This window comes from Ranitomeya variabilis, chromosome 6 (assembly GCF_051348905.1).
Source record: "Ranitomeya variabilis isolate aRanVar5 chromosome 6, aRanVar5.hap1, whole genome shotgun sequence".
NCBI lineage: Eukaryota > Metazoa > Chordata > Amphibia > Anura > Dendrobatidae > Ranitomeya > Ranitomeya variabilis.
Window position 1 is genome coordinate 458,607,222 of NC_135237.1, and position 21,187 is coordinate 458,628,408.

At 43.3% G+C, this 21,187-nt stretch overlaps 1 protein-coding gene across 4 annotated transcripts in view; it reads left to right on the forward strand.

Annotated features, from left to right (window-relative positions):
* FAM110B (family with sequence similarity 110 member B) overlaps positions 1–21,187 on the forward strand; it is a 182,266-nt gene that overhangs the window by 61,210 nt on the left and 99,869 nt on the right. For all 4 annotated transcript variants that reach the window (XM_077270527.1, XM_077270525.1, XM_077270530.1 and 1 more), the window contains one exon: positions 13,018–13,143. The gene's annotated coding sequence lies outside the window, so the exon portion shown is untranslated. The remainder of the gene's footprint in view (positions 1–13,017; positions 13,144–21,187) is intronic.

Here is a 21,187-nt window from a genome sequence, read left to right on the forward strand (position 1 = left end):
CCCCACCCCACTGCTGTAGACTGAAAGGTTTCTCACCATACATACAGTACATATATACAGTACATACATACAGTACATGCAGTACATACATACAGTACATACGCACAGAGATTTGTAAATCTAGGTGAGTGGGGCAGGAATATGCAAGCTGGCACATGCCTTTTGGACTAGTCACTTTGTCCTCAACCCTCCTTTGTAAAGTCTGTTATCTATGAAATGCCGCAGCCATTTTACGTAAAATATATGGCCGTATTCATAAGTTTTTCCTGGCGTAAAATGTCAAAAGAATTTATATAACTCAAAATTGCGTAGAATACTGTTTTTTATAGTTTCTTGTCAGTCGTGGCCAGCTCCACCAAAGAGAGCAGAAGTTGGATCTATCATGGCGAAGCTCACCCTGCAAATTCATCAAAATTTACTCCACTTTAGTGGGTTAAATTACAGCCCTGACCCGGAGTAGAATTTTTGCTGACGGTACATGACAGTTGTAAGATGTGCCAACTAATGAAGAGAGCACTAGAGTAACTTGCACCTCGTTAACAAAGACTGGCGTGCCAAATGCAATAAATTGGGGCCATAGAATACATATCTGCAATAACCGAGCTGGTCTCTGATTTTATGCTGTTTGTTGCTCGGGCAGCATGTTTCCACCGGCAGTGTTTCCTTTAATAATGATGTTAATCGCCCCCTGGCAGTTGCTGCAAAGAAAAAAAGTTTTAGACAACTGTTTTAAATGGATAATTCCACCATGAAAGTTCATTAAACTTTTGAGCACAATTTTATAGTATTCTATATTAGTCACTATGCTTCTTACTACAGCTTGTTACCCATCAAATCCAGTAGGTGCACGATAAAGTTAGAACCTGAGCAAACCCAATGGTAAAAAAGAAAAAAGCCTCTCTAATAATTATGACCTTGACCATTCTAAACTCAAAATAATTAACTGAGCAAAAAAGGAAAGAGGAGTTCTTGAGTCTAAAAATGTTTTTTTGTGCCTATGATACAAAAAGGCTACAAAGCCAAAAATGTATAGGACGACCTGATCATAGATGACAATTATTATTTATTATAGTGCCATTTATTCCATGGCGCTTTACATGTGAGGAGGGGCATACATAATAAAAACAAGTACAGTACAATACCAGTCACAATGGCACAGGAGGAGAGAGGATCCTGCCCGCAAGGGCTCACAATCTACAAGGGTTAGGTGAGGATACAATAGGCGAGGGTAGAGCTGGTCTTGCAGTAGCTTGGTCGAGCGGTGGTTACTGCAGGTTGTAGGCTTGTCGGAAGAGGCGAGTCTTCAGGTTCTTTTTGAAGGTTTCGATGGTAGGCGAGTGTCTAATATGTTCTGGTAGAGAGTTCCAGAGTAGGGGTGATACGCGAGAGAAGTCTTGGATGCGATTGTGGGATGAGGAGATAAGAGGGGAGTAGAGAAGGAAATCTTGTGAGGATCGGAGGTTGCATGCAGGTAAGTACCGGGAGACGAGCTCACAGATGTATGGAGGAGACAGGTTGTGGATGGCTTTGTATGTCATGGTTTTGTACTGGAGTCTCTGGATAATGTGGAGCTAGTGAAGGGATTGACAGTGGAGAGGCCAGGGAATAGCGGGGGGACAGGTGGATTAGTCGGGCAGCAGAGTTTAGAATAGATTGGAGGGGTGCGAGAGTGTTAGAGGGGAGGCCACAGATCAGGAGGTTGCAGTAGTCAAGGCGGGAGATGATGAGGGCTTGGACTAGGGTTTTTGCAGATTCTTGGTTTAGGAATGTACGGATCCATGAAATATTTTTGAGTTGAAGTCGGCAGGAAGTAGAAAGGGCTTCGATATGTGGTTTGAAGGAGAGATCAGTGTCAAGGATTACCCCGAGGCAGCGAGCTTGTGGGACTAGGGAGAGTGGGCAGCCGTTTACTGTAATGGATAGGTCCATTCGGGAGGTCGCGTGAGATGGGGGAAAGATGATGAATTCTGTTTTGTCCATGTTAAGTTTCAGAAATCTAGCGGAGAAGGATGAAATAGCGGACAGACATTGAGGGATTTTGGTTAGTAGGGTGGTGATATCTGGTCCAGAGAGGTAGATCTGTGTGTCATCAGCATAGAGATGATACTGAAAGCCGTGAGATTCTATAAGCTGTCCCAGGCCAAAGGTGTAAATGGAGAAGAGCAGGGGCCCTAGGACTGAACCTTGTGGGACTCCGACATTTAGGGGGCGAGGTGAGGAGGTGGTGTGTGAGTGGGAGACGCTGAATGTCCGGTCTCTTAGGTATGACGAGAGCAAAGATAGGGCCAAGTCTGTGATGCCAAGGGATGAAAGGGTCTGTAATAATAGGGAATGGTCCACTGTGTCAAAGGCAGAGGACAGGTCCAGGAGGAGGACAGAGTAGTGTCGCTTGGCCTTGGTGGTTAGGAGGTCATTGGTGACCTTAGTTAGGGCAGTTTCAGTGGAGTGGTGTGGAGAGTAGATTGGAAAGTTGATCTTCTGTAATGGTAGAGAAGTTGGTTTTGGAGGTGGAGGGCTGGGCAGTTAGGAGGAAGGGCTCTGGGGGTTTTTGACCAAAACTGTCTCTGATGTTATCAATCTTCTGCTTGAAAAATGAGGCAAAGTCTTCAGCTGAGATGAGTGGAGAGGGAGGAGGTGCTGGGGGCAGGAGGAGAGAATTGAAGGTGTTGAATAGCTGTTTAGGGTTGTGAGACACGGAGGATATGAGAGATGAGAAAAAGGTTTGTTTAGCTGTGGCGAGTGTGGCCTTGAAAGTAGTGAGGGCCTGTTTGAATGCAATGAAGTCCTCGTTGGAGTGTGATCTTTTCAATCTCCACTCAGCAACCCTGGAAGCCCACCTCCGTTCTTTGGTCAGGCTGGTGTGGTCATTCCGCACGAGTTCAGGACTGTGATCACACACATCCTCATAGCTACTAGAATTAAAATTGCAGGATATTGGAAAAACCCCAAATATCCGTCATTGTCTGAGATCGTAGCATTGGTGAACGATAATTGTCTATCAGAGAGTATAATTGCTTCATCCTCCAATAATACAACATCATAGCAGGAGATCCAAGCACATATCATGTTCTAGAATTTAATTAGCAAATTCATCACACTTCACATCTATAGTATATACTGTACATCAATCGTATATATTCACCCAATCCATAAGTGTACAGGGATAATCTCGCCCAAAATACCAATAACCATGTCCCCAACTCGCGTTTCGAGCTTTGTCAGGGGATGCTGTGCGTGTGAAGAATGAGTTTACTAATGAAATTCTATTTTATCGATGCCCATTATATTAAGTGCTTGCATTGTTACCTCTGATCTAGTTATGTCTTTCTATACATTTTTGGTTTTGTAGCCTTTTTATGATATGTAAATTATAATTTAAACCTTTTGTGGCTTCAAATTTTGTTTTGATAGTTACTGCAGTATATGTATACATAAAATGTACAGAAAAAGTTCAGAATCTGTTAGCGCACATTGCACTGATATTGAACTGTTGCTGAGTTATAACCGGTGTTCTAGCCTAGAGCTGCGTCTACTATCCTGCCGCTTATTAGCAGAAATATGTTCGGACTGTCGAAATTATCGAAGCGTTTAGCTGAGCACTTGAAATGCTCGGTTTGGGGGTATTTTGTTGTTGAATACCATCCACCTCTCGTGTCTCCCCTTTTCCTCATAGATTGTAAGCTTGCGAGCAGGGCCCTCATTCCTCCTGGTATCTATTTTGAACTGTGATTTCTGTTATGCTGTAATGTCTATTGTCTGTACAAGTCCCCTCTATAAGTTGTAAAGCGCTGCGGAATATGTTGGTGCTATATAAATAAAAATTATTATTATTATTAATATTTGGACACCTCTGAAGCCTTCAGAATGGTGACGAGAGGGTTGGTCTATAATAGAGGCTGTAACGGGAAAATTATATGGCTAAATGTGTAAATTGATAACCCCTTTAATGTATTTTTCATGTTAAGGAGGTAAAGAACAGATGTCCGGGGGGCACCTCCTTTATATTGGGGGGTACCGTAATGAAACGTGCCTAATCTACTGACTTGTGTCTCCTTGAAAGCAGACCTAACCAGAGGTATTGATTGTCCCCAAAAACATTAGATTATCTGTGACTTTAGAAAGTCGCCTTCTATCCTTTTGGTTGTCTAAATTTGACCCGTGAGCCATACGGCTTAGTCGGTCATCAATAATTAACATTATTCTGGGAATCTTTTTGAAGTTACCTGTATGTTTTTCTTTATGCTTTGTGGACACTGTGGATAGAGTTCAGTTAGTGTCAGGAGGATACCTAGACTAATAGTGACATATCATCCTGAAAATGTACATCATTTGTCGGAGAAGAGTTGGGAAGTTCCTCTTACATTGTTGGCCAATACAGGCGAGTTTGTCTGATTTTACTTTTGTGTATGGGGCATATGGGAAACTTTTACCTTCAAATTCCCAAGATCTTGGAATGTACCAGAAGAAATCTGTACAATCTATGGGGGTCCCATCTCGCAACTTGCAGGACCCCTGATGGTAATTGGTACATATGGATAAGAGTTGCCTTGAGGCACAAAGAGGGCCTGCACCACATTGGGGGTAGGCGCGCCACATTGGGGGTAGGCGCGCCACATTGGAGGTAGGTGCGCCACATTGGGGGTAGGAGCACCGTATTGGGGGTAGGCGCGCCACATTGGGGGTAGGCGCGCCACATTGGGGTAGGTACACACGACGTCTTTATGGTGCCAACATTGTTTTTCTGTAATGGTTTCGCTGTCAGTTTCACCAGCATTTTTTTTCTTTTTCTTTTATTTATACTCTAACTAGCGAGCAGCTTCCTTTAGCAAACTGCAAATAAATAAGTAACCTTGAGCATATGCACGGCAATGTTGTTTTAAAATACCTTACGTTTCATTTTTTGTGGTGCTTTTTCAGGTGCCTTTTCAGGACCTAAAACAGACTGTGTGCACATCCCTGAAATCTGACAGTTTTAAAGACATTTTAAGGTTCTGGTGTAGATATAAGAACTACCGTAAAATAGTGTTCTGTGGGAAGACTTTCTTCTGGAAGGTGGAACATGTTAGGTAGTGGTCGGGTATACCATGTAATGAGTAAGTGCATACAAGTATATGGCATGCTAATCCCTTGGAACTGGATTTTCAAGAACACCTTGTTCTTATGCCAATAGAAAGATGGTCATCCTGATATTCTACATTAAATTTGATGGAAAAGTTAAATGAAAACATTGAGCTACAAGCGGGTTTGGCAGATAGTTGTATCCTACGTTTCTAATCCTTTCATGTATATATTTGATTAAGGCCAAACCCAGTGTTGTGCAGAGTATCTCCGTACTCGTTATTTTTCCCATGGTGGAAGCCAACGTGCGTCCTCATCCCAGTGTAAACTCTGAAGGCATCCCTTGCTCTTTCCTTGTGTAATTCTGACAGTGTTTGATTGTTTGATTGCTTAATCTATTTATTTGTTTTCCTAGCAGCGGTAACATGGCTTTTATAGATGGAGTTTAGATTTTCAGATTGTTTGCCTAATGGATTAAATTGGAGCCAGATGTACAATGGGTCACGGGAAAGTAATCTGAAACCATGTTAGCATTTGTTTTTTCATTGGAAGCCCCCATGAGAATTTTAGTGAGTGCTTATAAAATATATGTTGAGTATAGCTACAATTCCTAGAACTCTCTTATTACCAGCACCTAACTTATGGCTTATTATGTGTTACCTGGGGACCTCGGGGACATGTTGCTCCTGGCTTCCTAAACGAAGTGTTGCTCAGCACGTTGAGTGATAAAGTAAATGTTAGCTGGAAATTGAGCTGAGCGGCGGCGGTCTGCTATATTCCGATATCTTAGCAATGCTCTGTGAGCTAAGACCACTGCAGACTGATACATTCTAGCGGATCATTAAAGAGACCTGTGCAGTTGCTGGTGATTTATTTAGCACTCACACTATTTATTCACTTGTCGTTTCATGGTAGGACTAGGGTTTAATTGGGCTGAATTCTTTTTGTTCCTCTCCTTCTACTCTATTGTCTGTCAAACTCATTCCAGGTATTACAGTAACGGGGGTTTTTAGTTTAGGACAGGCAAGTCATAGAATAATGGAAGAGGCAATACATGCTTACAATGGAGGAAAATAAAGTTCCAGCACCTACAGTGCTGGCAGAATGCTGATGAACTTGAAACGCTTTCTTAGAAGTATGTGGCTAATTACAGCACATGAGAATTGGGCCAGTTCCTGGTCATATTAGAACATATGCACCTAAATCAGTTTAAGGCAGATGACATTCGAGTGCTATCCGAAACGTTCATGGACCCACAGACTTGTACAGGTGATTTTTGATCCATGACTCACATCAAAATCTAGCGTCACACAGTGACCGATAGAAAACTGGCTTCAAAAAATGGAGGTCTGAATGGCGCCTAAAACGCTTCACTTCTGAATTCCATTTCTCTGCTCTATTTTAGTTCGTTCTGGTAAAATTAGATGCCATACCCGAAATCGGACAAACCCCATTATTTAATGAATTCATCATCCACATAAATCCAGTCACACTGTTCCTACAACAGAACAGAGAAATAGAATTAAAGTGTGAACAGAGTCTTATTGTGGGGGCTTAGAGCACAAGACCATGCTTTCCTACAGCTTGTTGTAACATGACAGATCGTCCCTTTTTGACCCGCGTGTGATTGGCGGCTTAATGTAAACTGAATTTAAGGGTTGTTCGTATTCATTCTTCTGTACACAGGCTGAGGATGGTATTGCTGCTCAGCCCCTTTCACTTGAGTTATGATACGGAATCTGATCCCACAAGCAGGGGCGGCTGTGTTTCTGAATGAAAGCAGCCATATTTTTTTTCTAATCTTAGGAAAACTTTCACACTTATAACTTTGCTGGATCTGTAAAACAATACTCTCCCTAGTAACATGTGTATTTCTATATTTTTGTGTTGTGTCTTATGATTAAAGAGGAGGACGGGTTGGCGCATCGGAGTCCATTCATATTGAGGGCTGTTTGGCTGGTGACCCATATTTCCAAGAACATGACCATGGCCGCCTAGAGCTGGCTCGTGGGTGTACTCCTATCTTGAGCGGAGGTGCGCGTGCTAAACCTCTGCATGCACACGTCACTCCATTCTATTTATATAGTGCCATCATATTCCACAGCGCTTTCTTTATATTGGGCCTCACAATCTACATTCCCTATCAGTATGTCTTTGGAATGTGGAAGGAAAGCGGAGTACCCGGAGGGAACCCACAAGGGCAAGATGTTGTCCTTGGTGGGATTTGAACTCAGGACCCCAGTGCTGCAAGGCTGAGGTGCTAACTACCACTGAGCCACCATGCTGTAGTGCTAACCACTGAGCCACCATGCTGTAGTGCTAACCACTGAGCCACCATGCTGTAGTGCTCACCACTGAGCCACCATGCTGTAGTGCTCACCACTGAGCCACCATGCTGTAGTGCTCACCACTGAGCCACCATGCTGTAGTGCTCACCACTGAGCCACCATGCTGTAGTGCTAACCACTGAGCCATATTTAACCTTCACAGCCATCCTAATGCAAGTATATGTGACTTTTTATCTTGTTTTCACTGTCTGATGTCCTCTCCAAAGAATGGCTGTGCTGGTTTCTGACATTTTTAAACTGATTGCAAACATCGTCTTGTCTTGCGCGGCTGACTGGAGAGGACACGAGCAGAGAGCAGCGCTCCATGGTCCAGCAGCCCCAGTATGGTGTTGTACAGTAACATTAATCAGTCACACAGGCTGCAGCTTGCGGCAGATGATGACTGGCTATTCAAGGAAAATGGTGCATTACAATCTGCAGATAGAAAGTCAAAAAACAACTGAATCCATTCGGAATGGATCAAAACGGGCATTAGAAATCTACCTGCTATACAGCAGGCATAATGGACATACCGTAAACCTTTTGAAAGAGGACCTGTCTCAAGGTCAAAATTGACCAGTTTTTGCTCAAATTTTACTCCTCTGATTAATGTGTTTTTCTATAAGTCCGCCATACAGTTCCAGAGATATGACAATTTTTATTTAGGGCTATTTTTTATGGATTTTATAAAAAGGGGGTGTGACTTACAGGATTTCCCGGGGACGTGTATTTGGGCTGCCCTACACTAAATATAAGGGCACGTGTCTCTGGAACAGAATGGTGGTTTTAATTAAAAGAGAAAATAAATAAACTGCATTCTGAAGGGAGCACAAAAGAAATAAAAAATAAATAAATAACTGGATGTGTTTTACTTTGTGACAGGTCCACTTTCAGGACCAGACTATTTTGGACCTTTTGTGTATACCAGAATACCTGTTTATCACCTAAATTGACGTGCCCATTCTTTTCTGGTTTTCATCTTGAATTGAAGATTAGAAGGAAAGTCAAGTATTTACACTGCGCCATCTTGATCAGTGCCATAGACTTTGAATGGAGCGGTAACAATCCTCGACACTACTACTTCTTGACAAATCTGCAACATTACAACAATGAAATCCACAGTTTTTGCCACTGCAGATCTTCCACTGTGAAGGTTCCTTAGTGAATAAGTCCCATGTGTATAAACCCTTAGGGTCCTTTAAAAGCGTTGTCCACTACTAAGACAACACCTTCATGATCTGAATGTTTGCCCCCGTGAAAATGAAACCACTTATACTCACCTCCTGTACCGCACTCGCATTCCCGGTGCTCTTGCGTATAGTTGTTGTGACATGTGATCCCTGCTCCCAATTTTACGTCACTGCCCCCCGTTTCAGACGTATTAGTAATCATGTGAAAGTGATCGGCCATGGACAGGGAAGCCTGAGGGGATTGGGCGCAGGGCTCATGTGTCCCTAAGAGCTTCACATGAGCCCCGGGAACACAGGTGCTGATACCGCTGGAATAGCGCCGGCACGGGAGGCGAGTATAAGTGTTTTCATTTTCCCGGGGGCAAATATTCAGATGAAGAGGAGGTTGTCCTAGTAGTGGACAACCCGTTTAAGGAGAAGCCATAAAACCGTCCTGCTTTTCTCATCAGGAGTTTTCTGTGCAGACTACATCTTCGCCATGAACATGACTCTCGTTGAGGTGATTCATGTTATTTATGCGGCTCCATTACTGTGCAGAATTTGATTTTTGGAAAGCATAAAGTTTAATCTGCTCAGATGTGATAACTCTTGTGGCTTTTATAAGCCCTCTCCCGGTGGGAATATCAGATGTAATTCTTCACTGAAAGAGTCGACTGTGAAAAGTAGAGTGTAGAATAATCTGTGATCCTGGGAAACGCGATGTATACGCACATCTGTTTTGACGTAAGTGAAATGTGAAATGCTGACTTTCCTAAAAGTTAAACACATGTTTTCGTGGAATTACATAGTTACAAGTGGAATTGACTTGCTTGGTTGGACTTTCTATTATTGTAGCAAACTGTACAGAGCTCTTTGACGTTTCCGTACAATTCAAGGGTTGGTAAATTTGATTTATTTCAATGACTGACCTGGTGATGTCATAGTTTAGGTTACAAATAATGCAATGCATTCACTTTACATTCCATAATGCCTTTCTGTGGTTATCTACAATCACTGTAGAATTCTTCTGGATTTTGTTTGCCCTCAAGCCCAACAAAGCAAATCCTTAAGTGTTCATCCAGAGATACTGTTTCAGATAGCTTCATCATTGACTCATCAATGACATGGAAATTGGGCGTGGGGAACCAAATATAGCTAATGCGGGATGTCCACCTTAGACTAATATAGAATATGGAAAAAGGATAAGCAGCAAATGTCTGGTAGACGAGGGCCTAGTGGGATCCCCATCTGTTTGAAAAAGGAACCATGATTGATGTCCTACCTAGTGAGAGCCTTTGATCGCTTAATCTAGGGGGCAACTGAATATATAGGTGGTCGCACATGTGCACAGCTTTCTCCGTTCACTTCTATGGACAGAAATGAGTGATGTAGAAGGGCAGGCAAACTACATACACCGTGAGTCCACCGTGGTGGTTTATTTTTTTATGCCAAATGATCAAGGCATGGCATTTTTCCTTAGGCTTCACTATAGGACTTAGAAGCATGTTTTATGTGTTACTTCTAGGCGGGAGTACCAGCCGGCACTAGCACAATGCGGCTATACTGTACATGGCGGCATGCTTACAACCTAAAGCCTCATTCAGAGGTCTGCGATTTTTCACATTCCCAGTGCTTTGTCAATTTTTCATCAGTGATTTTCACATATGGAAAAATTAATAAATTGCAAAGCTTCTATATATTACAATGCTGATCAAGCTCGGCACATGGACTGTACAATGACGCCATCCACATGCTCTCCGGGATGTTCACAAACCCATACTTTATTTAGTGATGCTGATGAAAAAAATGGACATGTGCCAATGATTTTGAATCAACACATAGTCTGCTAAAAAAAAAATAATCACGGGACATCTGACCTGCCCATAGACTATAATGGGTACGTATTCTCTCTGTGAAAACTAAGAATAGAGCACGTACGTGTGAGTCAGGGGCGGACACATTGGTGTGACGTGTGCAGCGGCACAAGAGGTAAGGGGGCCAAATGCCACCTTCAAATCAGCAGGCGGCGTCTGTCACAGACACAGAGGGGCCCATATACCGTTCCTGCACAGGGGCCCTCTTCCATCTGTAGCCGCCACTAGTGTGAGTACAGTCTGCTGCCACACAGGCTCCGCGCACACCGTGCACACCACTTACAAATGCGTTATCTATAATGAATAGTAATCAATTCCCGCACTTTACAATCTGTATGCAAATGGTGATCGTGTCACTCGAATGCATTACAAAATGAGAATTGTCACTTGGCTGAACCCTTAATAAGTTTTCGCTTCCAGTGCGGCTGTTGTGATCCGATTTAGCTGGACCTGCTGTTTTATTTTTGTTTGTGCACATTTGGGTAAATTGAGCATCTCGAATATATTCATGAGCTCTTGGCGGGTGATGGTTTGTTTGTTTTTTGTTTTTTTTCCTTCCCTTGTATTTCTTATAAGTAAACATTTATCGGCCTCTTTGGATGTATTGGAATGTATGGTATTTGGATGTATTGGTGAAGAAAGCCATTACACTGTATCTTTGGGACCAGCGTCCCCCTCTGTCGATGACCCCGCTGTTAGAGCAGTGATATGGCGAAGCTGCTCATGGATCTCCATACACATTAGAGACTATTGAGCACAGTCTGTTTTGTTGCCTGGATAAAATGAGAAAAGTTTATGGTGCCTGACTTGCAGAAGTACACAGCGGAGACGACACCACGTTATATGTCCCATTATTTAGTATGCGATGCATTCCGCCGCTCCTACTTGGAACCTCTCGGCTTCTGTAGACTGCATTTTGCTTTGCACTTTTTTTTTAATTATTATTATTATTCATATTATTATTTAATTTTTGTTAAAAGTGCATGTAAATGTATTTTACAAATAAATGAGGCATGTGATGAGACCCGTCACTCGACTTTATAGTAACACAAGAAACGAGTGCAGGCGCATAGAGGAGGCTGAATGACGTGCATGATCGTGTGCACCTTTATCTGAAGCAATCTTATGGACTGTTGTTGAATATATGCATCTTTAAAGCCCAGTTCTTAATATTAACTATAAACTGGCCAACCTCTTTAAGTTTTCATATCTAAGTGGATGATGCACCAATGTCTGATCCTTCTCTTCATCTAATTTGGAAAGAGGCGTCAGCACATAGCATGGCTATGGCTACACTTCCTTCCCTCGCTAGTGTAATGTCGCCTCCGCTCACTGGAATGGAGAAGAGACCCCCCAATGAATTCTTTCCTTTAGGCCAGTTTTAAATGCATTGTTCTCGGATTGCAATACCCGGCCTGACCACCAGGTGTGCTGACCTGAGCTGATTGCCCAATAGGCATATAGAAGTCAGACAGCTCAGGTCAGGTAACCCAGTGGTCGGGACAGGTATTGCAAGTGGAGTGCACTCCATGTTTAAAGGGAACCTGTCACCCCCCCAGGCGTTTGTAACTAAAAGAGCCATCTTGTGCAGCACTGATGCTGCATTCTGACAAGGTGGCTCTTTTAGTTCTTGTTCCTGGCACTGCTGAAATAATCGTTTTTGAAATTTCTCCCTCATACCTTGAAATCGCCACGGGGGCAGGTCTTTCCCCCTAATCCACACGCTCCACAGCCGTGGAACGCTAATGAAGGAAGAGGAGGCGGCGCCTGGCGCACAGAGGCCATGAGTGACGGCTGTGAGGCGTCTGGATTAGGGGGGAAAGGCCTGTCAGTCTCTGTTTGACCAACAAGCACTTGAGTTCAAATATATAGAAGTACTTGACGACAGATGGACAAATTTCTGTATATTTCTACCACTCCAAGCGCCATTTTTTTTGTTTTTGTTGTAGCTATATAATTAAAACCTTCCTTTTAAAGGGGTTGTCCAGTCTAAAATGAAAAGTCTGCAGTCACTCTGTATGACTGCAGACTTATGAATCCCCTCAGTGCATGCACTGTGCGCTACAAGGAGTCGGCGGTTTCTGATCTGGGAAAAGCGGTGCTGAATGCGATATGCTTACTCCCGGTCAGAGTCCATCTAGTCCATACACTTTGTATTGAGTGACGCTGCGACCCGTCTAGTGACGCGGCCGTCCAGTGAGCGCAGCAGTCTACTGGGCAATATCTCGTGCAATAAAAAATGTATGGAATGAGGCCGTGACCACTAGACGGGTTCTGCCCCAGAGTAAGCATATCGCACACATCACCGGTCCTGGGTCGGAAACCGTCAATTCCTCACAGCGCACACTGCGTGCACTGGGGGTTTCATAAGTCTGCAGTTACACAGCGACTGCAGACTTTTCAGTTTAGACCGGACAACCCTTTTGTTGGGCTCCAGCTCACAACTGTCTAAGCACATTCATTGGATTTGCATGGATGTGTTATTGTGGTAGTGCTAATCCTGCAAAATTGTATTTTGCCTGAAACATTGTTATATTTTTGCCGTTATCGATGCCAATATTAATTCTTCTTTCCCCTTCCTTTATGCAGCTGAGCTAACCCAACTCCGTAACTACAGAAGACCCCTCTGCCTTATGTTTGCCTTTACTCCTCCGAGATAGTAATATGCCCTCACCAGATCCCTTCTGAGCAGCTGAGCCTGGAGTCCACTAGGAGGTACGGTGCTTGTGGAATTCTTTATTTTTCTCTCTTTCCTTTTATAGCCTAATGCTATGTTGTTTCTATCTACTTTATATAGAAACTTTTTCTAGAACCGAAGGGTTACATAAAAACTGTTTTCATGGACAAAGCCAAGGCATTGACTCCAGAAATCGCACTTCCCATTTTCCAATTAGAATTTTGGTAAAGCGACCAAATCTTATTTTTCACCAGTGTTGGTAGCTACTCATGGGAAACCTTGAGTTCAGCTTAATATGAAGAGATATTTCACATGGTTTACCCCTTTTTGGTTAATCTTGTACTGCCAGGTCACAAAAGGCCTATTGTTACTGTGTAACATTCCATCAATTTGTTTAGGTTGAGCGATAGCAGATCTAAAATTCTCCAGTTATTATACCACCAGATGTTCTTTCTGCACTTGCACAGCCGATAAAAGGCAAGCATTACTCATCCACGGGGATATAAAAAAATATATAAAACTTGGCAAATATATTGCCTTTTAATTTCCTTTAATAGACTTTTGAACACTTTTTTTTATACTTTTCTTTTTCTCTTCTTATGTTTTCCTACTGCTAGAACTTCTTCACAAATTGTATACCATACCGCCTTCAGGCTTTCTACAAAAACTATGACTCTGCTGTTGCTCATCAGCTAAGTTGTGGGGGCATGGACATGGGAATGACAAGATAAGCATGTGCAGTCACTGTGTAATTGCCTTTTGAGAAGATACAAATGGCTTCGTTTTTTTACTTATGAAGGAGATCTGAGGGAAGTAAATTCCTCCTGGAGTCGTGCTCATGTTTAGGTGTGTAGGTGCCTGAGATAATTCCCTAATAATCTCGATTGTCCATGCTTGCACATAAAAGACTCTGTGACATAATATGACATCACTTTATATAATGATGGATACATGTGTCATTGGTATTAGTCTAAAAATAGCAGAAAACAGTCTCTGACCAAAATCTGTAGGTAGGAAATGGCAGACGCGACGTATGTAAAAACGTTCCCTTGAACGTTTTTTTGTGCCGACGGTCCGCCAAATACCGACACATCCAGTGCATGACGGATGCGACGTATGGCCATATGTCGCGATCCGTCGGCAATACAAGTCTATGGGAAAAAAAACGCATCCTGCGGGCACATTTGCAGGATCCTTTTTTTCCCCAAAACGACGCATTGCGACGGACGTCACACGACGCAAGTGTGAAAGAAGCCTTAGTCTGTTTGTTGTTTTGTCTGTTTCAGTAAATACTTTCATTTTTCATGAAAAAACTTAGAACACTACTTTCCTCCTTAAAAATTTCTATTTTAGAATTTTGTTCTTTGTCTAACAATATTCTGAATAAATTGACAAGTGAGTTTTACCAGTTTAGGTGTCCTATCAGTAGTACCATTTTCAGACTACAAAGTCACATAACTGTCTGATAAAGGGAATGGTAGTAACCAGTAATTGGGTGTTTGTTTTTTTTCAAGTTGAAGAAGCTCTCCCATCCTCTTAATATATTGCAGCCATCATATTATATGGCACTGTGTATTTACAATTGCTCATTTTGTCTTTCTACCCAGCTAATTATTCTCTTTTCCATTAGGTCTATGACATCGCGTGATTAAAAACTGACTAGCTGAATCCTTCTAAGCTCTATGTAGAAAAAGAGAGGTCTTTTTTTTTTTTTTTTCTCTCTCTCCCCCTCCCAATTCTTCAATGTTTTGCATTTGATTTTGGGTTATATCTTTTTTTTGAAAAACATGAATAGAACTTTGTATGAGAAAAATTTGTCAACAGAAGCCATAAGGCATTTATTTAAAAAACAAAAACAAAACCTCAAACAGATCTAAGGGCAAGTTCACATACTGCGTTTTTGCAGCATGGTTTTCAGAAGAGCATGAGATTTCTGGAATCTCATACAGATTTGAACCATCAAAGCAATTTTTCAAATCCGCAGCAATCCCATTCTGTCTTTGTTTTTGCAGCATATTTCACCCATTTAAATGAATGGGGAAAAAATCTCAAAATATGCAGGTTTTTTTTACTTGCATTTTTCCTACAAACATTCTGATTTTTCGTGCAGAAAATCTGCTACAAATACATGATATGTTCACATACACACAAACTATTAATGTAAAGCTAACGATACTCTCTTCCCCTTGTTTTTACACAATGGTCTTGTTACTTATATAGAACGGAATATGTTTGAATTATTTTTGAGTAATATATAATCAGTTCTCCCATCTGGACAACCCTTTAAATAATGACTTGCTGGGGGAAATATGATCGCTGTGGGTCAGATAGCACAAGCCCTCTTGAAAGCTGGGTTCTCTGGTAGAATGTCCACTCATATTTCGTACAGTGGAGGAGAACTGCTGGATTACATGGTGCTCAGCACTGCCATGTATTATACGGTTTTCAACTAATTTGGCCGAGACCTCCAGAGCAGAAGCCACTTTTTTGTAGAAGCTTTTTACATTGTCAAAAGGAAAAATGAGAGTAACATGCATCTCTAACAGGATGGAGGGACGGAGATGGTCTTCATGGAAGAGTCTCTCTATGCCAGTGCTGCATACTGACTTTGGTCATGAAGATCGTAGTGTAGCACATCTTAACTTGGAATTATGGTGGTTGTGTTGTGACTGGTTGGAAGTTCAATTGCATTTTTTTTTTTTTTAAGAAATAAGTAGCAACTCTGAAATAGTAGCTTGACAACTACAGTTGTAGCCAAACTGTGCAATTTTTGTAATCATTTGACTTGAATGAGACTTGAGGTGGCACAACTAAAATTGCCTTGTAGTTGTAACGTGCCCGGGGTGGTAGCCGTGGGCTAGTGTCATTGTGTCCGACACCCTGGCACATTACAGAAAGAACGAGAGAGGTGTGTGTGTATGCGTATGTATATATGTGTGTATACTGGCAGTGTTGCTGTTGGTACCGTGAGGCAGTGACAGTTGTTATATGTGAGGGTCGCCATGTGTCCCCCAGGATGCACATAGAAGCATATTGAGGCCGCGGGAGTGCATAGCAGTCACAGGCATAGCCGTGATTGCAATGCAAAATAAAAGGAAGTTTTGGTCTTTGGCAAGCTTTGTCCAAGGCATGTTTAAGAAAACCCGGCATGGGCTTTTATTTTTGGAGCAGACTGCAGGATGGTAGTGGGGCGGTCTGCTTCCTCCCGGCCAGGTCTTACAAGGGGCCTATGGCCACAGATTCCTTGTAAACACCTTGCAGCAAAGGGTTGTGTGTGTCAGTCTTGGTTTGCAAACTTGCAGAGCAGGAGGATCTGCAAAGCTTCAGCCTGTGTGAAGTAACACGTAGACAAAAAACCTGGCACCCCTCAGCGTGACACGGCGGTGCAGTCGCCCACGGTAACCTGTCTTCCAGTTGTAAGTTTCTTTGGACATTAAAAGACATTTGTTTATAATTTTTCTGCGGTCACTGCCTGTCTGTCCCTCTGCACCAACCCCGCTGCACTACAGTACCTTCACCTCCAGTCCGGTCCCATTCCACTCCTCACCAGGTCATTAGAGTTCAAGACAAGGACACCAGGCACATTCTTCAAAACAAGGCACTCTTTATTTGGCAACAAACTAGAGTACACAAGGCAGCACAAAGTACAACTTCATCTGTCTCATACCGAGGTGCATTCTGATCAGTTTTGGGTGATTGCACTTTTCATGTGGATGGTAGACGAGCAGAGCAAGTCGGAAAAGCCTCCATCTTCCTGGTGCAGGGACACATTGGTCAATATGTTACGCTGTGTACCCTGCACCCAAATGGCAGTCTGTGATCTGTTAATGAGGGCCTTTCTTAAAGCCGCTTCCCTCTACTGTTTCCTCAGTTGGACAAGACCCTTCACTATAGGGCATCCCATGTCTGGCCAACACTGGACTCTCTTCTTCCTTTAATTCTCTCACTAATGGGTTTCCCCCACGTGCCTTCTGAAATTGATCTGTCGTCTCTAAAGCTAATCAATGATTCTTGCTGCCTTGTGCCTTCCAGCTCCACACTAGTTCTTTTCCGTTCGAGATCTCTGCATACTCTCCTCTTTTCTCTTGCAGCACTAACTTCCTCAATTTTTCACTACTCCGATATTCCCAGTCCTCCCCACTATGGACCTGTCTTACAGTTAACCCTGACACTGTCCCTGCTGTCTGTTGCAGGGCAGATTTAACCTTTAACACAGTTCTATACAAAAGCAAAGCGGAAGATGTAACATTTTGTGGGTGTTGGTTAGTACTGCAGCCCACAGGGAAATTAACATATTACCACAAGAAACCATGTTTCACACTTGTACATTAAACTCATTGATGTCTTCATGGGAGGGGGTACAACAGCTTTACCATCCCCTCACATAGCCTCAGGTTGCATTTGTAGTAGCTAATCATTGAGAATAACATGGAACTGTCATGTCCCTTTAACCCTCATTCTCAGCAGCAAATCCTGTATAGATTAAAAAAGTGCCAAAACCAATTATACTCTGTTAGCAGAATGAGCATGCAAACTATTGTTCTTTGTGCCTAAAAGTGCATTTGGCCTTTCTTGAACAGTCAGTTAAGCGACCGCGGATTGACTTGCATGTAGCCCATTGGTGGTCATTTAATGGCCACAATTGTTTAGTTCAAATGTGCCCTCACTGTAAATGTTGATAGCTTTTACCTACATGGTCCACGATTGGATTGAGAAGTATTATGTAATCTATCTTAAATTTTAACTGTTTCAGAAAAACTTGCATCAGAATGTGTCTCTGCCTCTATCTTGTTCCTCTATCTTCTTCCTCCTCCTCCTCTTCCATAGTCCATAGAACTTTATAATCACCAACTGTTATCGATCTATCGATCTCCTTAATGGGACAGTCTATAGGTACTGCAGACAGAGTTTACCTGAACGAAGTATGTTGAGAATAAAAGATCAGTCCTGGTGGAGAAAGAAGTGGATTTCTCTGATGAGCTATATTACAAAGTTGCTTATTTTCATGTGTAGTACTGATTTTAAGAGGAAAAACATTAAAACCACTATTAAGGCTTGTTCACACTTTGCAGATTTTGCTGCGGATTTTCCTGCGGTTTCTTCTGCGGATTCCTCTGCGGGTTTTCAACAGCACTTTCCTATTGGTGCATGTTGAAAACCGCTGCGGAATCCGCAGAAAGTAGTGACATGCTCCTTCTTTTTTTCCGCAGCAATTCCGCGCGGTTTTTAAAGGGATTTTCCGCAATGTGGGCACAGCGGTTTTTGTTTTCCATAGGGTAACATTGTACTGTACCCTGCATGGAAAATTGCTGCGGATCCGCAGCGTCAAATCCGCTGAGGATCCGCAGCAAAAACCGCAAAGTGTGAACATAGCCTTATTGTTTAAAGTGGACACTTCATATCTCCAGTCTTGTGCATTTTAAAATATGATTCTATTCCCCAGGATATAACCTTTTTGTATCATTTTTCCTTAAAATTCTGTGTTGTACTGTCCTCGCATTCCTCAAAAAAACAATTATGAATAAATTGAAAACAGGTTGTTACCAGTTTAGGGCTTGTCTCTACAGTCTTAAGGCCACATTCGGTATTTGGTCAGTATTTTACCTCAGTGTTTGTAAGGCTACTTTCACACTAGCGTCGGGAAAGACCCGTCGCTGTGCGTCGGGCCGACGTCCCCGACGCTAGCGTGGTCTCCGTCGCACAACGGGGGCAGCGGATGCATTTTTCCCACGCATCCGCTGCCCCATTGTGAGGTGCGGGGAAGTGCGGGGAGGTGGGGGCGGAGTTCCGGCCGCGCATGCGCGGTCGGAAAAAGCGGACCGTCGGGAGCAAAAAACGTTACATGTAACGTTTTTTTCTCCCGACTGTCCGCTACCACACGCCCAAGCGTCGCAAAATGGACGCGACGTTTGGCAATGCGTCGCAAATGCGTGGCTAATGTTAGTCTATGACGAAAAAACGTATCCAGCAAGAACTTTTGCTGGATGCGTATTTTCGGCAAAACGACGCATTTGCGACGTATTGCAGTTAACGCTAGTGTGAAAGTAGCCTTAGCCAAATACAGGAGTGGGTGAAAAATACAGGAGTGGTGATTTGTTTCTATTCTGCTTTTCCTCTGATTGTTCCACTCCTGGTTTTGATTGAGGTAAACAACTCGCCAAATACTGAATGTGTGAACATGGCCTTACACGGTCTCTGCAGTGCTGCTCCTATCATGCTTAGGCCGGCGTCACACTAGCGAGTTTTACGGACGTATGAGAGGCGCAAAAACTACGCATTGCACACGGACCAATGATTCTCTATGGGGCAGCTCCTATCAGCCGTATATTTCTCAGCTGTATTTTACGGGCGTAAAAAATTGCAGCATGCTGCGTTTGTCAGCGTATTGCGCAAAAAATCCACCAATGTAAGTCTATAGGGGCGAGAAAAATACGGATTACACAAGGACCATCAGTGTGACTATATAATTATATATATATATATATGTATGTATGTGTGTGTGTGTGTGTGTATATATATATATATATATATATATATAGTATAATATATATATACACACTATATAATTGTCTAAGGGTCACTTCCATCTGTCTGTCCTTCTGTCTGTCCGTCACGGATTTTCATTGGTCGCGGCCTCTGTCTGTCATGTAATCCAAGTCGCTGATTGGTCGTGGCAAAACAGCCACGACCAATCAGCGACGGGCACAGTCCGGCGGAAAAATGGCCACTTCTTCCTCCCCGCAGTCAGTGCCCGCTCCTTACTCCCCTTCAGTCTGCCCTCACACAGGGTTAATGGCAGCGGTAACGGACCGCGTTATGCCACGGTGTAATGCACTCCGTTACCGCTGCTATTAACCCTGTGTGACCAACTTTTTTACTATTCATGCTGCCTATGCAGCATGAATAGTAAAACGATCTAATGTTAAAAATAATAAAAAAATTAAAAAAAATCGTTATATACTCACCGTCCGTCAGCCCCCGGATCGACAACAGGCCTTTCCCGCTCGCGACGCTCCAGTAACCGGTCCATGCTGCGATCTCGCGAGATGATAACGTAGCGGTCTCGCGAGACTGCTACGTCATCATCTCGCGAGACCGCAATGCACTCTTGAGACCGGAGCGCACGAGCAGCGTCGGTAACCGCTTCGCTTGGATCCGGGGGCTCCGGAAGGTGAGTATATAACTACTTTTTATTTTATTTCTTTTTTTAACAGGGATATGATGCCGACATTGCTATATACTACGTGGCTGGGCAATATACTACATGGGCTGGGCAATATACTACATGGGCTGGGCAATATACTACGTGGCTGGGCAATATACTACATGGGCTGGGCAATATACTACATGGGCTGGGCAATATACTACGTGGCTGGGCAATATACTACATGGGCTGGGCAATATACTACATGGGCTATGCTATATACTACGTGGCTGGGCAATATACTACGTGACAATACAACGTGGGCTGCGCAATGTACAACGTGGGCTGCGCAATGTACTGCGTGGGCTGCGCAATGTACTGCGTGGGCTGCGCAATGTACTGCGTGGGCTGCGCAATGTACTGCGTGGGCTGCGCAATGTACTGCGTGGGCTGCGCAATGTACTGCGTGGGCTGCGCAATGTACTGCGTGGGCTGCGCAATGTACTGCGTGGGCTGCGCAATGTACTGCGTGGGCTGCGCAATGTACTGCGTGGGCTGCGCAATGTACTGCGTGGGCTGTGCTATACACTACGCATACATATTCTAGAATACCCGATGCGTTAGAATCGGGCCACCATCTAGTATGTGTGTGTGTGTGTGTGTGTGTGTATATATATATATATATATATCTACCTGCTATATAATTGCCTAAGGGTCACTTCCGTCTGTCTGTCTTTCTGTCTGTCAGGGATGTTCATTGGTCGCGGCCTCTGTCTGTCATGGAATCCAAGTCGCTGATTGGTCTCGCCAGCTGCCTGTCATGGCTGCCGCGGCCAATCAGCGACGGCCACAGTCCGATTAGTCCCTCCCTACTCCCCTGCAGTCAGTGCTCGGCACCCGCTCCATACTCCCCGCAGTCACCGCTCACACAGGGTTAA